General features: G+C 45.7%; 1 protein-coding gene across 2 annotated transcripts in view; it reads left to right on the top strand.

The window, feature by feature from the left end:
- Window positions 1–15822, top strand: part of DAPP1 (dual adaptor of phosphotyrosine and 3-phosphoinositides 1) — a 268154-nt gene that overhangs the window by 77282 nt on the left and 175050 nt on the right. Inside the window, exon 1 of one of the 2 annotated variants that reach the window (XM_056566894.1) lies at window positions 13044–13047. The exons of the other annotated variant lie outside the window; for it this stretch is intronic. The gene's annotated coding sequence lies outside the window, so the exon portion shown is untranslated. Of the gene's footprint in view, window positions 1–13043; window positions 13048–15822 lie in introns of those variants that run through there. 2 annotated transcript variants of the gene reach the window in all.

Here is a 15822-nt window from a genome sequence, read left to right as displayed (position 1 = left end):
ATTATCCCCTCATTAAATGGTCATAGTGTGGAAGTATTATCTGTCCCTTGTAAATTAGTGTAATTGGGGATAGTAGTCTGTGTACGGTGATAGTAGCGGTGTTAATGGTGATATTGGTCTAACATCTTATCTCCTATCCTTTGGATAGGGAATAAGATGTGCGCAGCGGAGTACTTCTTTAAAGAGGCAGGGATTTTTCATTTTTGCACTTTACTATTTTCCTCCTAGTCTTCTAATGTTTTGAATTTCCCACCTACCCATATGGGGCTTGTTTTTTCCCACCGCCAATTGTACTTTGTTATGACTTCACTTGTTTTAGCACAAACTGTTAAAAATAAAATCTTGTGGGGCCACAATAAAAAAATAAAAAAAACTGCCACTTTGCCATTTTTTTCTGAAAAGTACACTGTGTGGAAACATAAGCCCCGCAAAGTTTCACACCGTAAAAATGAAAATAGACTCCAGACGCCTAAAGGACACACTGCCTTAACCCCTTAAGGACGCAGGGTTTTTCCGCTTTTGCATTTTAATTTTTTCCTCATCACCTTCTAAAAATCATAACGCTTTAAATTTTCCACCTAAAATTCCTATGCTTACGTACCTATGCTGATGAGCCTAAGGGTGCGTTCATACTGAGTAATTCCAGAGGAATTCACAAGGAATAATTTTGGTCAGGAAAGTGTTGCCTTCTCCATCAAGCAGAATTCAAGTGGATTTCTTCTACAATAAACTGTTCTTGCCCATCTACCTCCACTGCATCAGGAGGAGAAGGAATACGTTCCGGAAAAGGGTTGAGCACAACAGGTTTGAACAGAAACACATGAAAAACAGGATGAATCTTCAAGGATCGTGGAAGTCGGAGCCGAACAGCTACTCGACTAATAATCCGGATAATCTTATAGGGCCCAATAAACTTCTGTCCCAGTTTTGGAGAAGGCACTTTAAGTTTCAAATTTCTGGTGGAGAGCCATACTTTATCTCCTACCTTAAACTGTCACGATTCGGCTTCCAGGTAGTGGATCCTCTGTGTCAGCGAGGGATTGGCGTGGACCGTGCTGGTGGACCGGTTCTAAGAGGCTACTGGTGTTCACCAGAGCCCGCCGCAAAGCGGGATGGTCTTGCTGCGACAGTAGCAACCAGGTCGTATCCACTAGCAACGGCTCTACCTCGCTGACTGCTGAGAAGGCGTGGGACAGAAGGACTAGGCAGAGGCAAGGTCAGACGTAGCAGAAGGTCGGGGGCAGGCGGCAAGGTTCGTAGTCAGGATGGATAGCAGAAGTTCAGGTACACAGGCTTTGGACACACTAAACGCTTTCACTGGCACAAGGCAACAAGATCCGGCAAGGGAGTGCATGGGAGGAGATCAGATATAGCCAGGGAGCAGGTGGAAGCCAATTAAGCTAATTGGGCCAGGCACCAATCATTGGTGCACTGGCCCTTTAAGTCTCAGAGAGCTGGCGCGCGCGCGCCCTAGAGAGCGGAGCCGCGCGCGCCAGCACATGACAGCAGGGGACCGGGACGGGTAAGTGACCTGGGATGCGATTCGCGAGCGGGCGCGTCCCGCTGTGCGAATCGCATCCCCAACGGCCATGACAGTGCAGCGCTCCCGGTCAGCGGGACTGACCGGGGCGCTGCAGGGAGAAAGACGCCGTGAGCGCTCCGGGGAGGAGCGGGGACCCGGAGCGCTAGGCGTAACAGTACCCCCCCCCTTAGGTCTCCCCTTTTTTTTGTCCGGTAACTGCCTCCCCTGGGATGAGGACACCGGGAAAGAATGGAGGGCTTCCTCAACGGGAGGCAGTACAGCAGGAGTTGGAATGGGGAGGGAGGGCAGAGGGTGAAGTTTGGCACGGGGCAGGGAGACACAAGGACGGGGGCCATGAGGGGACACAGAGGCTTGCCTGATGGGACTGGGAGGGGGGGAGAGGCACTTCCTGTGGCAGGCAGAGTCCCAGTTCTTGATCTCCCCGGTGGTCCAATCAAGGGTGGGGGAATGAAGCCGGAGCCATGGCAGACCGAGGAGGACCTCAGAGGTACAGTTGGGGAGAATGAAGAATTCAATCCTTTCGTGGTGGGGTCCAATAGACATCAGGAGGGGTTCTGTGCGGTAACGCACGGTGCAATCCAGTCTGACTCCATTGACCGCGGAAATGTAGAGCGGCTTGACAAGACGGGTCACAGGGATGCAGAATTTATTAACAAACGACTCCAAAATAAAATTTCCAGAGGCACCGGAGTCCAAGCAGGCCACGGCTGAGAGGGAGGAGTTGGCTGAAGGCGAAATCCGCACGGGCACCGTGAGACGTGGAGGAGCAGACTTGGAACCAAGAGACGCCACACCGACGTGAGCTGGGTGCGTGCGTGGAGGACGGATAGGGCAATCCACCAAGAAATGCTCGGTACTGGCACAGTAAAGACAGAGATTTTCTTCCCTACGGCGATTCCTCTCTTCCTGGGTCAGGCGAGACCTATCCACTTGCATGGCCTCCTCGGCGGGAGGCCCAGGCGTAGATTGCAACGGATACTGTGGGAGAGGTGCCCAGAGATCTAAGTCTTTTTCCTGGCGGAGCTCTTGGTGTCGCTCAGAAAAACGCATGTCAATGCGGGTAGCTAAATGGATGAGTTCTTGCAGGTTGGCAGGAATCTCTCGTGCGGCCAGCACATCCTTGATGCGACTGGATAGGCCTTTTTTAAAGGTCGCGCAGAGAGCCTCGTTATTCCATGATAACTCGGAAGCAAGAGTACGAAATTGGATGGCGTACTCGCCCACTGAAGAATTACCCTGGACCAGGTTCAACAGGGCAGTCTCGGCAGAAGAAGCTCGGGCTGGCTCCTCGAAGACACTCCGGAGTTCAGCGAAGAAGGTCTGGACTGTGGCTGTGGCAGGATCATTGTGGTCCCAGAGCGGTGTGGCCCAAGACAAGGCCTTTCCTGAAAGAAGGCTTACTACGAACGCCACCTTAGACCGTTCTGAAGGAAACAAGTCCGACAACATCTCCATATGCAGGGAACACTGAGACAAAAATCCAAGGCAGAGTTTAGAGTCCCCATCAAATTTGTCCGGCAGGGACAAGCGGAGGCTAGGAGCGGCCACTCGCTGCGGAGGAGGTGCAGGAGCTGGCGGAGGAGATGGTTGCTGCTGTAGCAGAGGCAGAAGTTGCTGTAACGTGGCGGTCAACTGCAACAGCTGCTGTCCTTGTTGGGCAATTTGCTGCGACTGCTGAGCGACCACCGTGGTAAGGTCAGCGAGACTTGGCAGCGGCACCTCAGCGGGATCCATGGCCGGATCTACTGTCACGATTCGGCTTCCAGGTAGTGGATCCTCTGTGTCAGCGAGGGATTGGCGTGGACCGTGCTGGTGGACCGGTTCTAAGAGGCTACTGGTGTTCACCAGAGCCCGCCGCAAAGCGGGATGGTCTTGCTGCGGCAGTAGCAACCAGGTCGTATCCACTAGCAACGGCTCTACCTCGCTGACTGCTGAGAAGGCGTGGGACAGAAGGACTAGGCAGAGGCAAGGTCAGACGTAGCAGAAGGTCGGGGGCAGGCGGCAAGGTTCGTAGTCAGGATGGATAGCAGAAGTTCAGGTACACAGGCTTTGGACACACTAAACGCTTTCACTGGCACAAGGCAACAAGATCCGGCAAGGGAGTGCATGGGAGGAGATCAGATATAGCCAGGGAGCAGGTGGAAGCCAATTAAGCTAATTGGGCCAGGCACCAATCATTGGTGCACTGGCCCTTTAAGTCTCAGAGAGCTGGCGCGCGCGCGCCCTAGAGAGCGGAGCCGCGCGCGCCAGCACATGACAGCAGGGGACCGGGACGGGTAAGTGACCTGGGATGCGATTCGCGAGCGGGCGCGTCCCGCTGTGCGAATCGCATCCCCAACGGCCATGACAGTGCAGCGCTCCCGGTCAGCGGGACTGACCGGGGCGCTGCAGGGAGAAAGACGCCGTGAGCGCTCCGGGGAGGAGCGGGGACCCGGAGCGCTAGGCGTAACATAAACGTTGGTGCTGGCCTACGAAATGTATCTGCCGCCTTCTTGTAATTTTCTTGAGCCTTCTCTAATGTTGTTTTGATTAGTTCCAAATTTTTATGTAACTTAGAGATCCTTTCCGCAACTGCAGGCATAGGTGAAACAGCAGGGAATTTGGGTAGAATATTTGGGTGATATCCCAAAATCGCAAAAAAAGGAGTTTGCTTAGTGGAGGCATTTTGGGAGTTATTATAGGAGCAGATCGACCCAGGCCACCGGGAGCAGATCGACCCAATCATCTTGTAAATGACAGATAAAGCATCACAAGTACTGTTCCAGGGTCTGATTTGTGCGCTCAGCTTGTCCATTAGATTGTGGGTGAAAGGCGGTTGATAAGTTAACCTCAATATCAAGTGCTGAACAAAAACTCCACCAAAATTTTGATGTAAACTGTACTCCACGATCCGCAGGTCAGCAGTGTCTTTAGCGGAAGGTAGGCCGGTACATGGAATGAAGTGTGCAGCCTTGGTGAGCTGGTCAACAACTACCAGAATTGTATTTTTTCCCTTAGTGGTAGGTAGATCTACGATAAAGTCCATGGAAATGGAACCCCAGGGACGAGAGGGGATCGGTAAAGGCTGTAACAAACACAAGGGTGAGGAACGTGGAGTTTTGCATCTAGCACAAACGTCACATGACAATACATATTTTCTTACGTCCTGTTGATAATTGGGCCACCAAAAGAAACGAGATAGGAATTCCTGTGTCTTCTGCACTCCCTTGTGCCCAGCAATCTTAGAATCATGGGCAAGTTTTAGAATTTTCAATCTTACTGTTTCAGGTATATATAGCTGCTGCCCGTGGATCCACGTCTTGTTCTTAAGCGTTAAATGCACCTCATCAGGTGGTTGAGACAGCAAGGAATCTGTGTTATAGGCCTCTTTTATCTCTTCCAGCAAGTCCTTATTATGGATTACTCCCACGAAGTTAGACTCAGAAACAATAGTTTTGGGTGGAATAATAGAAGTAGAATGATTGGAAAAAATTCTAGATAGAGCATCCGCTTTGCCATTTCAGGAACCAGGCCGGTATGAGATTACAAAGTTGAATTGGTTGAGAAAGAGACTCCAACGAGCCTGGCGAGGAGATAGACACTTGGCAGATCTGACAAATTCCAAGTTACAGTGATCAGTTAGAACAATTATTTGCTGTGAGGTTCCTTGAAGATGATGCCTGCATTCCTTGAAAGCTGCAATAGTGGCCAACAGTTCTTTATTCCCCACATCATAGTTCTTCTCAGCGGGTGATAAACATCGGGAGAAAAAGGCACAGGGATGCAATAAACCCTTGTCCCCTGTTCTCTGCGACAGAATAGCCCCTATAGCACAGTCTGAAGCATCTACTTCCACAATGAAGGCACATTCTGGGTCGGGATGAATTAACACTGGGGCTGTAGTGAACTTAGACTTTAGGAGACAAAAGGATTCTTGTGCTTGAGAAGACCAGGCAAAGGCATTTCTTTTCTTAGGCAACTGCGTAATAGGAGGAATGATCTCCGAGAAATTCCTAATAAAACGTCTATACTTCTATTTGCAAAACCTATGAAACGTTGAACATCTTTTATGTTTTTGGGGGTAGGCCAGTCTACTATTGCTTTAATCTTGCTAGAGTCCATGTGTAGACCACGGGGTGAAATTATATAACCAAGAAATTGGATTTCAGTCTGATGAAATTCACATTTTCCAATTTTAATGTAGAGTTGGTTCTCCCTTAACCCCTTAAGGACGCAGGGTTTTTCAGTTTTTGCACTTTCGTTTTTTCCTCCTTACCTTTTAAAAATCATAACCTTTCATTTTTCCACCTAAAAATCTATATTATGGCTTATTTTTTGCGTCACCAATTCTTCTTTGCAGAGACATTAGTCATTTTACCCAAACATTCATGGCGAAATGGAAAAAAAATATCTTTGTGTGACAAAATCGAAGAAAAAAATCCATTTTGTATATTTTGGAGGCTTCCGTTTCTACGCAGTGCATATTTCGGTAAAAATTACACCTTACCATTAACCTGTAGGTCCATACGGTTAAAATGATACCCTACTTATATAGGTTTAATTTTGTTATACTTCTGGAAAAAATCATAACTACATGCAGGAAAATTTATATGTTTAAAAATGTTCTCTTCTGACCCCTATAACTTTTTTATTTTTCCACGTACAGGGCGGTATGAGTACTCATTTTTTGCACCGTGATCTGAAGTTTTTATCGGTACCATTTTTGTTTTGATCGGACTTTTTGATCACTTTTTATTCATTTTTTAATGGTATAAAAAGTGACCAAAAATACGCTTTTTTGGACTTTGGAATTTTTTTACATGTACGCCGTTGACCGTGCAGTTTAATTAACAAAATATTTTTATAGTTCAGACATTTACACACGTGGCGATACCACATATGTTTATTTTTATTTACACTGTTTTATTTTTTTTTATGGGAAAAGGGGGGGTGATTCAAACTTTTATTAGGGAAGGGGTTAAATGACCTTTATTAACACTTAGGGACCTATAACACTGCACTCACTGATCTCTCATGCTGATCACTGGCGTGTATTAACACGCCTGTGATCAGTGTTATCGGCGCTTGACTGCTCCTGCCTGGATCTCAGGCACGGAGCAGTCATTCGTCGATCGGACACCGAGGAGGCAGGTAAGGGCCCTCCCGGTGTCCTGTAAGCTGTTCGGGATGCCGTGGTTTCACCACGGCGGTCCCGAACAGCCCGACTGAGCAGCCAGGTTACTTTCACTTCAGATGTGGCGGTCAGCTTTGATCGCCGCATCTGAAGGGTTAATACAGGGCATCACCACGATCGGTGATGTCCTGTATTAGCCGCAGGTCCAGGCCGTTGATACCCGCCGGGACCGACCCGATATGCCGCGGGGACACCGCGTGAGCCCGCGGCATATCGCGGGAGCCGCCGGAGGACCTACATATACGTCCTTAGTCGTTAAGGGGTTAAACGGTCCAGAATCAGTTTCACATGTCTCTGATGTTCTTCCATAGAGTTGGAGAAAATTAAGATATCATCCAAATAGATAACTACAAACTGATCCAAAAGGTCTCTGAAGATATCATTGACGAGATGTTGGAAGGTAGCAGGGGCATTGCAAAGACAAAATGGCATAACAACATATTTAAAATGTCCTTAACTTGACCTAAACGCTGTCTTCCATTCGTCTCCGGATCTTATGTGGACCAAGTTATAAGCGCCACGCAGGTCTAACTTGGTGAACACCTTTGCATGTCGCACTCTCTCCAAGAGCTCCGGAATCAATGGTAGAGGGTAGCGGTTCTTAATTGTAACTTTGTTAAGTTCCCTGTAATCAATGCAAGGTCTTAGAGAACCGTCCTTCTTTTTGACAAAGAATATGGGAGCCCCTGCAGGTGAGGAGGATGGGCGGATGAACCCCTTAGTCAGATTTTCTTCCATGTAGTCCTTGAGGGCTTTTAGTTCAGGGTCTGCCAAAGGGTAAATGTGTCCAAAGGGTATAGGGGCACCAGGAAGCAATTCTATGGGGCAGTCATAAGATCGATGTGGGGGAAGCTTGTCTGCATTTTGTTTCTCGCACACATCCGCATAATCCTTATATACAGAGGGTAATTCTACCATTTTATTATCTTCAATTGGTTCTTTAGAATCTTGTTCAGAGTGCTCTGTCTCTAACTTATTTCTTTAGTTTCCCAGTTTCTGACTAGTGTTGAGCGGCATAGGCCATATTCGAATTCGCGAATATATGGACGAATATTCGTCATATATTCGCGAATATTCGCATATTCGTAACAGTCTCGTTTTATTTTCGCATAAGCGAAAATTTGCGAATGCGAAAATTAACATATGCGAAAAATTAGCATACACAAAAATAGCATAAGCGAAAATTCGCATATGCGAAAATTAGCATTTGCAAATTTTCGTATATACGAAAATGCACGCACCAGTCTCACACAGTAGTATTAGAGCCTTCTTTACACCACACAAGCTGGAAGCAGAGAGGGATGATCACTGTGATGTGTACTGTGAAAAAAAATAAAAAAAAATAAAAATAAAAAAACGAATATTCGTAATTACGAATATATAGTGCTATATTCGTGAATATTCGCGAATTCGCGAATATGCGATATTCGCGAATAAAATTCGCATTGCGAATATTCACGAGCAACACTATTTATGACTCGATTCTGTGCTTGCAACCATGGTAGGCCTAAAATAACAGGAAAATGTGGAGACGAGATCAACAGGAATGAGAGGACTTCACGGCGCTAGGGTGTTATAATGATCTCAAGTGGTTCCGTCTCTTGATCCACAGGCCCAGAGCTCAGTGAAGATCCATCTACAGTTTCCATTACCACGGGTGAGAGCTTTTTGTTAAATCTGACCATGCTTTTGGGCAAAAGAAAGGTCCATGAAATTGCCACTAGCCCCAGAGTCCACCATAACAGAGGTAGAAATCCACTGAGAATTAGTCAGAAACTTAATAGGAAGAAGGCAGTAGGAATCTTTATTTTCTTTCTTAATATGAGGGGCCACCGATGAGATGGAATGGATAGCTGCTTTCTCTGATAATTCTGTTTCAGAAACAATTGATTCCCCGTCCACAAAGTCAGGATCCGTAATGGCTGCCACCAATCTCCGAGGACGGCTAGGGCAGTTGATAAGAAAGTGATCAGATTTTCCGCAGTAGAAGCATAAACTTTCCCGGAATCTATGCTCTCTTCTGTCAACGCTTTCACGCCTTAGTATGGAATCTACCTGCATCGGCTCACTTCCCGATTCCCTTTGAATCTTTCCTTGCGGTTCCTTAGAGATAGTGACGGGGAAAGAAGGGTACTGCTTAGTATCAAAATTCAAGGTAGCCCATTTCTCTTGTCGTCGTTCAGACAGTCGGGTGTCAATCCTAATACAATGGTTAATAAAGGCGTCTAAGCCTAAAGGGGCCTCTGCACGGCCAAGTTCATCTTTTAATGCGCTGGAGAGTCCTTTCCTAAAAAAATACATTTTCACTGCATCATTCCAATCAGTGTCGATAGCCCACCTCTTGAACTCCATCGCATACTCGGTGACAGGGCGTCTGCCTTGGCGCAATGCTAGTAGTGCTGCTTCAGCCGCAGCACCTCGATTAGGGTCATCAAACATTTGACTCATGGCGTCGATGAAATCTTCAAGGTTGCTCAGCCGGAGATCTTGGGTCTCAATCAGTGGACTAGCCCAGGAAATGGCTTTATGTGTCAGCAGCAAAATGATACACAGGACTTTAGACCGGTCTGTAGGAAACTGCGTTGAATTTGCATCAAAGTATAGCCTACATTGATTGAGGAATCCCCGGAATTTGTCGCGGTCTCCGCCAAATCTGAACAGCGGCTACTTAGGACTCATGACAGGCACGGAAGTAGATGGTACAAAAGCTTGAGCCTCCAAGTGGGCTATCCGGTCAGATAATGTCTGCACCGTCCAACGTAGCTCTTGAATTGTTTGTCCATAAATGTGGACGTTGTGAGAAGTCTGTCCTTCAAAGGCATCATATTTGTTTTTTAACACCTGCATCTCGGTGTGCATATTATCCAGAGTAGTCTGTAGCTGCTTAATGCGAACCTCCGAACTCCCAGTCCCAGCGGACTCCATTTTAGGCTTGAGTATCCTGTCACGATACTGGTGGATACTGCTGGAGACCAATGGCAGAGACTAGGCCAAAATGCAGGAGACTTGCACAGGAGTAGCAGGAAGATAAGCAGAGATCCAGGCGAAATATCAGGAGGAGACTTGATGATCCGTCAGCAGGTACACAAGGTTAGCAGGGTAACCGCAAGTGGAGGAACAGACCCGAGAGCAAGTTTCAGGCTAGAGGACTGTACAAGCAGGAACACAGGCACAATACTCAAGCACTGAGCAACAGGCCTGATGGGTTTATATATCAGACAGGAAGTAAGATGGCACCCAGCTGAGACACAATCCGCCATCTTGACTGAGGAAAAACTTGAGGGAAAACCAGTCCAAACTAAACAGGCATAGCAAGGCTATTCCTGACAACTTTTCTGAATTCCCCTCGAATTCCGCTTGAATTCCGCTTGAAAACGATGTCGGGCAGAATTTTTTTTTTACCATTGACTTCTATTGGATTCTGCTCGCGGATTCCGCTTGAAGAATGAACATGTTCTTTCTTCAAGCGGAAAGGAATTCAGCGTCGGAATTCTGCTAGCAGAATTTCTGCAATGTGAACTGGACAGCGGAAAAAACATTAAAGTCAATGGGCAGAGGGGATGTGCATTAATCTGGTGCTGAGAATTCAAAAGGAATTACTCAAGTAAATTCCTCTTGAATTACTCAGTGTGAACGCACCCTTAAGCTTGATTTTGTTGCATCATGCAACATTGAATGGTTCCTCACCTTTTGTGGCTCCGCACCCTTTGTGACTCCACCCTTGCAAAGCCACACCCGGTTAGAATGCTATCCCCTCCAGATTTTTGAGGGTTCCTACGCCCCTGATCTGAGGCTTGTTGATCTTTCTGGTACTACAGTTTGGGAGCTGTTCAGCCCTTAAAAGGAATATATGCTGGCACTACTGCACTTTCATATATATGCTCTGCTTACTTGAGTACTCTTCCTTTCTGTAGCCTCATTATCTAACAGACATGCAGTGTACTACCATATCAGGACTTTCTTCCCAGTATGCCTGTGTGTATATATGTATATATATATATATATATATATATATATATATATATATATATAGTAGATCAAGGGGAGCACCGTGCACAAGGATTCTAGATCCAACCGGGTGCCAAGCTTCAGGAACCGACCAATTCCCAGATAGTATACAAAACCAAGTAGAAGCGGCACACCAGAATTCCAGTAAAAGCGTGGGTTTATTCACACATCTGTGCAGAAAAGCTACGTTTCGGCTCGACAATAGAGCCTTTCTCAAGCATGCTTGAGAAAGGCTCTATTGTCGAGCCGAAACGTAGCTTTTCTGCACAGATGTGTGAATAAACCCACGCTTTTACTGGAATTCTGGTGTGCCGCTTCTACTTGGTTTTATATATATATATATATATATATATATATATATATGTGTGTGTGTGTGTGTGTGTGTGTTTTTCACTTTGTGCGATCCCTTATATGTGTTTATATCTATTTTGTACATGAATAAAGATTTATTGATTAATTCTATATATTACTTTGTCTGGAGGTTTTTTGGTGCGTTCGCACAGCTGTAGGTGTATATTATCGTGTTTTAAATAAAACCTCCATTATATATATTCAATATTGGAGCCAATATTGGGGAAGGGTCCTTTAGGTTTCTCATGTCTGTATGTAGTTGTTACTTCTTGGATTCAGGCCAACAATTGTTCAGTTTGGACAAGACCAGGAAGATCACATGACACCTCCTTTAACATGAAACCATTTCAGATCTTTCCGAGCCTATGTTTGGTCAATAGAATAGAGTGGGTATTTTCCTCTTTGCCCTGCATGGAGGCCTAGCCAAGTGCTTTCAAACACATGGTGATGAAAGGCTGGATCAAACTGCTTTTAATGCAAAGCCTCGTTCAGACTTGAGCAGCTAAATATAGAACAATATTTAGAAAGAGTCACTGCTTTAATTCTGCACTAGAATTTCATTACACAAAGCTGTTTCCTTTAATTTAATCACCACCAATTCTGGAACAAGGTTGAAAAATAAATGCAATGGTAATAAATAACTAAGTATTATAAAAAAAGAAATACACAATAAATAAGAAAATCTTTATCTGTGTACAGCATTATTAGTATCTGAAGTTACAGCTCCCCTTCTGACAATGTTGGTCTTTTTAGCCCGTTAAAGGGATACTCCAGTGGAAACAAAATGTTTTCAAATCAACTGGTGCCAGAAAGTTATACAGATCTGTAAATTACTTCTAATTAAAAATCTTAACCCTTCCAGTACTTATCAGCTGCTGTATACTACAGAGAAAGTTGTGTAGTTCTTTCCGGTCTGATCACAGTGCTCTCTGCTGACACCTCTGTCCATGTCAGGAACTGTTGAGCAGGAGAGCTTTGCTGTGTGGATTGCTTCTACTCTGGACAGTTCCTGACATGGAAAGAGGTCTCAGCAAAGAGCAATGTGTGAGACTGGAAAGAACTACACAACTCCCACTGAAGCATACAGCAGCTGGTAAGTACTGGAAGGATTAAGATTATTAAATAGAAGTAATTTTCTAATCTGTATAACTTTCTGTCACCAGTTCATTTGAAAAAATGTGTTTTCCTATGGAGTACCCCTTTAAAGGGAACCTTCCATGTTGAAAAAGATGTTTAATCTGCAGGCATTGGGTTATATAGCAAGAGGTGCTGAAAAGACTGAAATATAATTTATAGGAAAATATTTAGTAGAACTAGTAAGTCATTAAGTTAAATCTCTGCTCCTTCTTGGTTTAGTAGTCCAGCACGTGGTCCTAAGTGATTGACGGACTTTCTGTAAAAGTTTTAAGACAATGACAGGAATAGTAGTTTTGGATCATTATATTTCCACAAGGTACCTGTCATATATAGAAACAAGGTTTTCCGGAGACACATATCCCATCCAGGGAAAGATGGATGGCATATGGAAAAATCCAGTAAAGCAGTCCGCAGCTGACTTTTGGTAAGCCTTATTTATGGGCCTTGAAGAAATGAAAGACAGGCGGGTAGTGGTGTCTTTTATTGCGATTTCTGAGTCACTACTGGTTTTAGTCTAGCTGAACATTGGCACAGGCGACCATCACAGCTTGTTACAGCTTCAAAGCTTCATAGCTAGGCGAAAGTCCAACCTGGGGAGATTTATCAAAACCTGTCCAGAGGAAAAGTTGCCCAGTTGCCCATAGCAACCAATCAGCTTGCTTCTTTCATTTTAACAAGGCCTCTGCAAAATGAAAGAAGCGATCTGATTGGTTGCTATAAGCAACTGAGCAACTTTTCCTCTGCAAAGGTTTTGATAAATCTCCCCCACTAGTATGCAAGAAGGAAATTGTGTGTGAGGACCCATGGCTGTCCTCCTGGGACAATTACAACTTGAGTGAGGTTACGCAAGTAAAATACAGTTTTGTCGGGTGGTTGTATAGAAATGAAAAATGATTGTCATGGGGGGGGGGGGAGATTTATCAAAAGCGAAAAGTTGTGTAGAGGAAAAGTTGACCAGTTATCCATAGCAACCAATCAGATTGCTTCTTTCATTTTTGAGAGAATGGTTGTAACGGGCAACTGGGCAGTTTGTACTCTACACAGGTTTTGATAAATCTACCCCTATGTCCTAAGAGAACCATGTTTTATTTTGTTTCATACCAGTGTGAATACGGCTGTTTATTTTTTGTGTAAAAATGAAGAGCAGGAGAATCCCTGGATTTGAACTGTGTCTCAGAGATATCTTTCAATCACTAAGTAGGACTGCCAACTTGACTACTAAGTGCAGAATTAACAAAGATTTAAATGTAAAACTTAAAGCTGATCATATCTCCACATAGATGTAAGATATTAACCCCTTAAGGACTCAAGTTTTTTCAGTTTTTGCACTTTCGTTTTTTCCTCCTTACGTTTTAAAAATCATAACCCTTTCAATTTTCCACCTAAAAATCCATATTATGACTTATTTTTTGCGTCACCAATTCTACTTTGCAGTGACATTAGTCATTTTACCCAAAAATTTTGGGAAAAAGGGAAAAAAATCATTGTGCGACAAAATCGAAGAAAAAACGCCATTTTGTAACTTTTGGGGGCTTCCGTTTCTACGCAGTGCATATTTCGGTAAAAATGACACATTATCATTATTCTGTAGGTCCATACGGTTAAAATGCTACCCTACTTATATAGGTTTAATTTTGTCGTACTTCTGGAAAAAGTCATAACTACATGCAGGAAAATGTATACGTTTAAAAATGTCATCTTCGGACCCCTATAACTTTTTTATTTTTCCACGTACAGGGCGGTATGAGGACTCATTTTTTGCGCTGTGATCTGAAGTTTTTATCGGTACAATTTTTGTTTTGATTGGACTTTCTGATCACTTTTTATTAATATTTTAATGGTGTAAAAATTGACCAAAAATACGCCCTTTTGGACTTTGGATTTTTTTGCGCGTACCCCATTGACCATGCGATTTAATTCACGATATATTTTTATAAATCGGACATTTACGCACGCGGCGATACCACATATGTTTATTTTTTATTTACACTGTTTTATTTTTTTTTATGGGAAAAGGGGGGTGATTCAAACTTTTATTAGGGAAGGGGTTAAATGACCTTTATTAACACTTTTTTTAACTTTTTTTTGCAGTGTTATAGGTCCCATAGGGACCTATAACACTGCACACACTGATCTCTTACACAGATCACTTGCACGTATTAACACGCCTGTGATCAGTGTTATCGGCGCTTGACTGCTCCTGCCTGGATCTCAGGCACGGAGCAGTCATTTGTTGATCGGACACCGAGGAGGCAGGTAAGGGCCTTCCCGGTGTCCTGTAAGCAGTTCGGGACGCCGCAATTTCACCGCGGCGGTCCCGAACAGCCCGACTGAGCAGCCGGAATACTTTCACTTTCACTTCAGACGCGGTGGTCAGCTTTGATCGCCACGTCTGAAGGGTTAATCCAGGGCATCACCGCGATCGACCGTTGATAGCCGCCGGGACCAACCCGATATGACGCGGGGACACCGCGTGACCCAGCGGCATATCGCGGGAGCCGGCGTAGGACGTAAATATACATCCTGCGTCGTTAAGGGGTTAAAAACAGAAAATGACACACTTTAAATGTGCAGGACCTTTTTATTTATTTCCTTCTGTTAGGTCTCCTTTAACCCCTTAAGGACACATGACGTTCTCATACGTGTCCATTTCCGAGTCCTTAAGGACACATGACGTATGAGAACGTCATGTGTTTTACCGGCCCCCCGCAACCATCTGGAGCGGAGCCAGTCCCTGATGCCTGCTGAAATCGTTCAGCAGGCATCGGGGCATATCGCCCAGGGGGGTCATTATGACCCCCCATGTCAGCGATGGCCGCAGATCGCTGGACAATTCAGTCCAGCGATCTGCGGCGGATTCCGGGTCAATCGGGTCTCCAGTGACCCGGTGACCCGGAATTATTGGCTGATCGGGGCCGTCAGAGACGGCCCCGAACAGCCAGAGCCAGCAGGGGTGAGGTGGCACTGGTGCCACCTCACGATCGCCCTGATTCGTCAGCCGGATTACCGGCCGACCAATTAGGGCGCCTGCTGCGGGTGTCACTCCCGCAACCCGCTCCGCCCCTCTTCCGGAGGACGTGAGCGGGTGCGGGACGTGCACCCCGGGTGCTGGGGACCCCGATCCCCGGCGCCCCTGTTGGGATCGGGGCCCCAGGAGCAGCGGCGGCGGAGACGACGAGGGACTGACCTGGTGCAGCGAGGATCGTTGGAGGTGAGTGACAGCCTCCTGCTGTTGCTTAGCAACAGCTCCCAGCATGCAAAAAGGGCATGCTGGGAGCTGTAGTTATGCAACAGCAGGAGGCAGACCACCACAACTCCCAGCATGCCCTTATGGGCATGCTGGGACTTGTAGTTTTGCAACAGCTGGAGGCACATTCTTTCTATGGAAAAGTGTACCTTCAGCTGTTGTGTAACTACAACTCCCAGCTTGCACAATCAGCTAAAGTGCATGCTGGGAGTTGTAGTGGTGCATCTGGTGGTTGCATAACTACAACTCCCAGCATGCCCGTTGGCTGTCGGTGACTGCTGAGAGTTGTAGTTTTGCAACAGCTGAAGGCACACTGAGTTAAGTAGCAAACCAGTGTGTCTCCAGCTGTTGCATAACTACAAT

The sequence above is a fragment of the Hyla sarda genome, chromosome 1 (assembly GCF_029499605.1).
Source record: "Hyla sarda isolate aHylSar1 chromosome 1, aHylSar1.hap1, whole genome shotgun sequence".
In the NCBI taxonomy this organism is placed as follows: domain Eukaryota; kingdom Metazoa; phylum Chordata; class Amphibia; order Anura; family Hylidae; genus Hyla; species Hyla sarda.
This window is presented reverse-complemented; position numbering and strand designations above follow the sequence as displayed.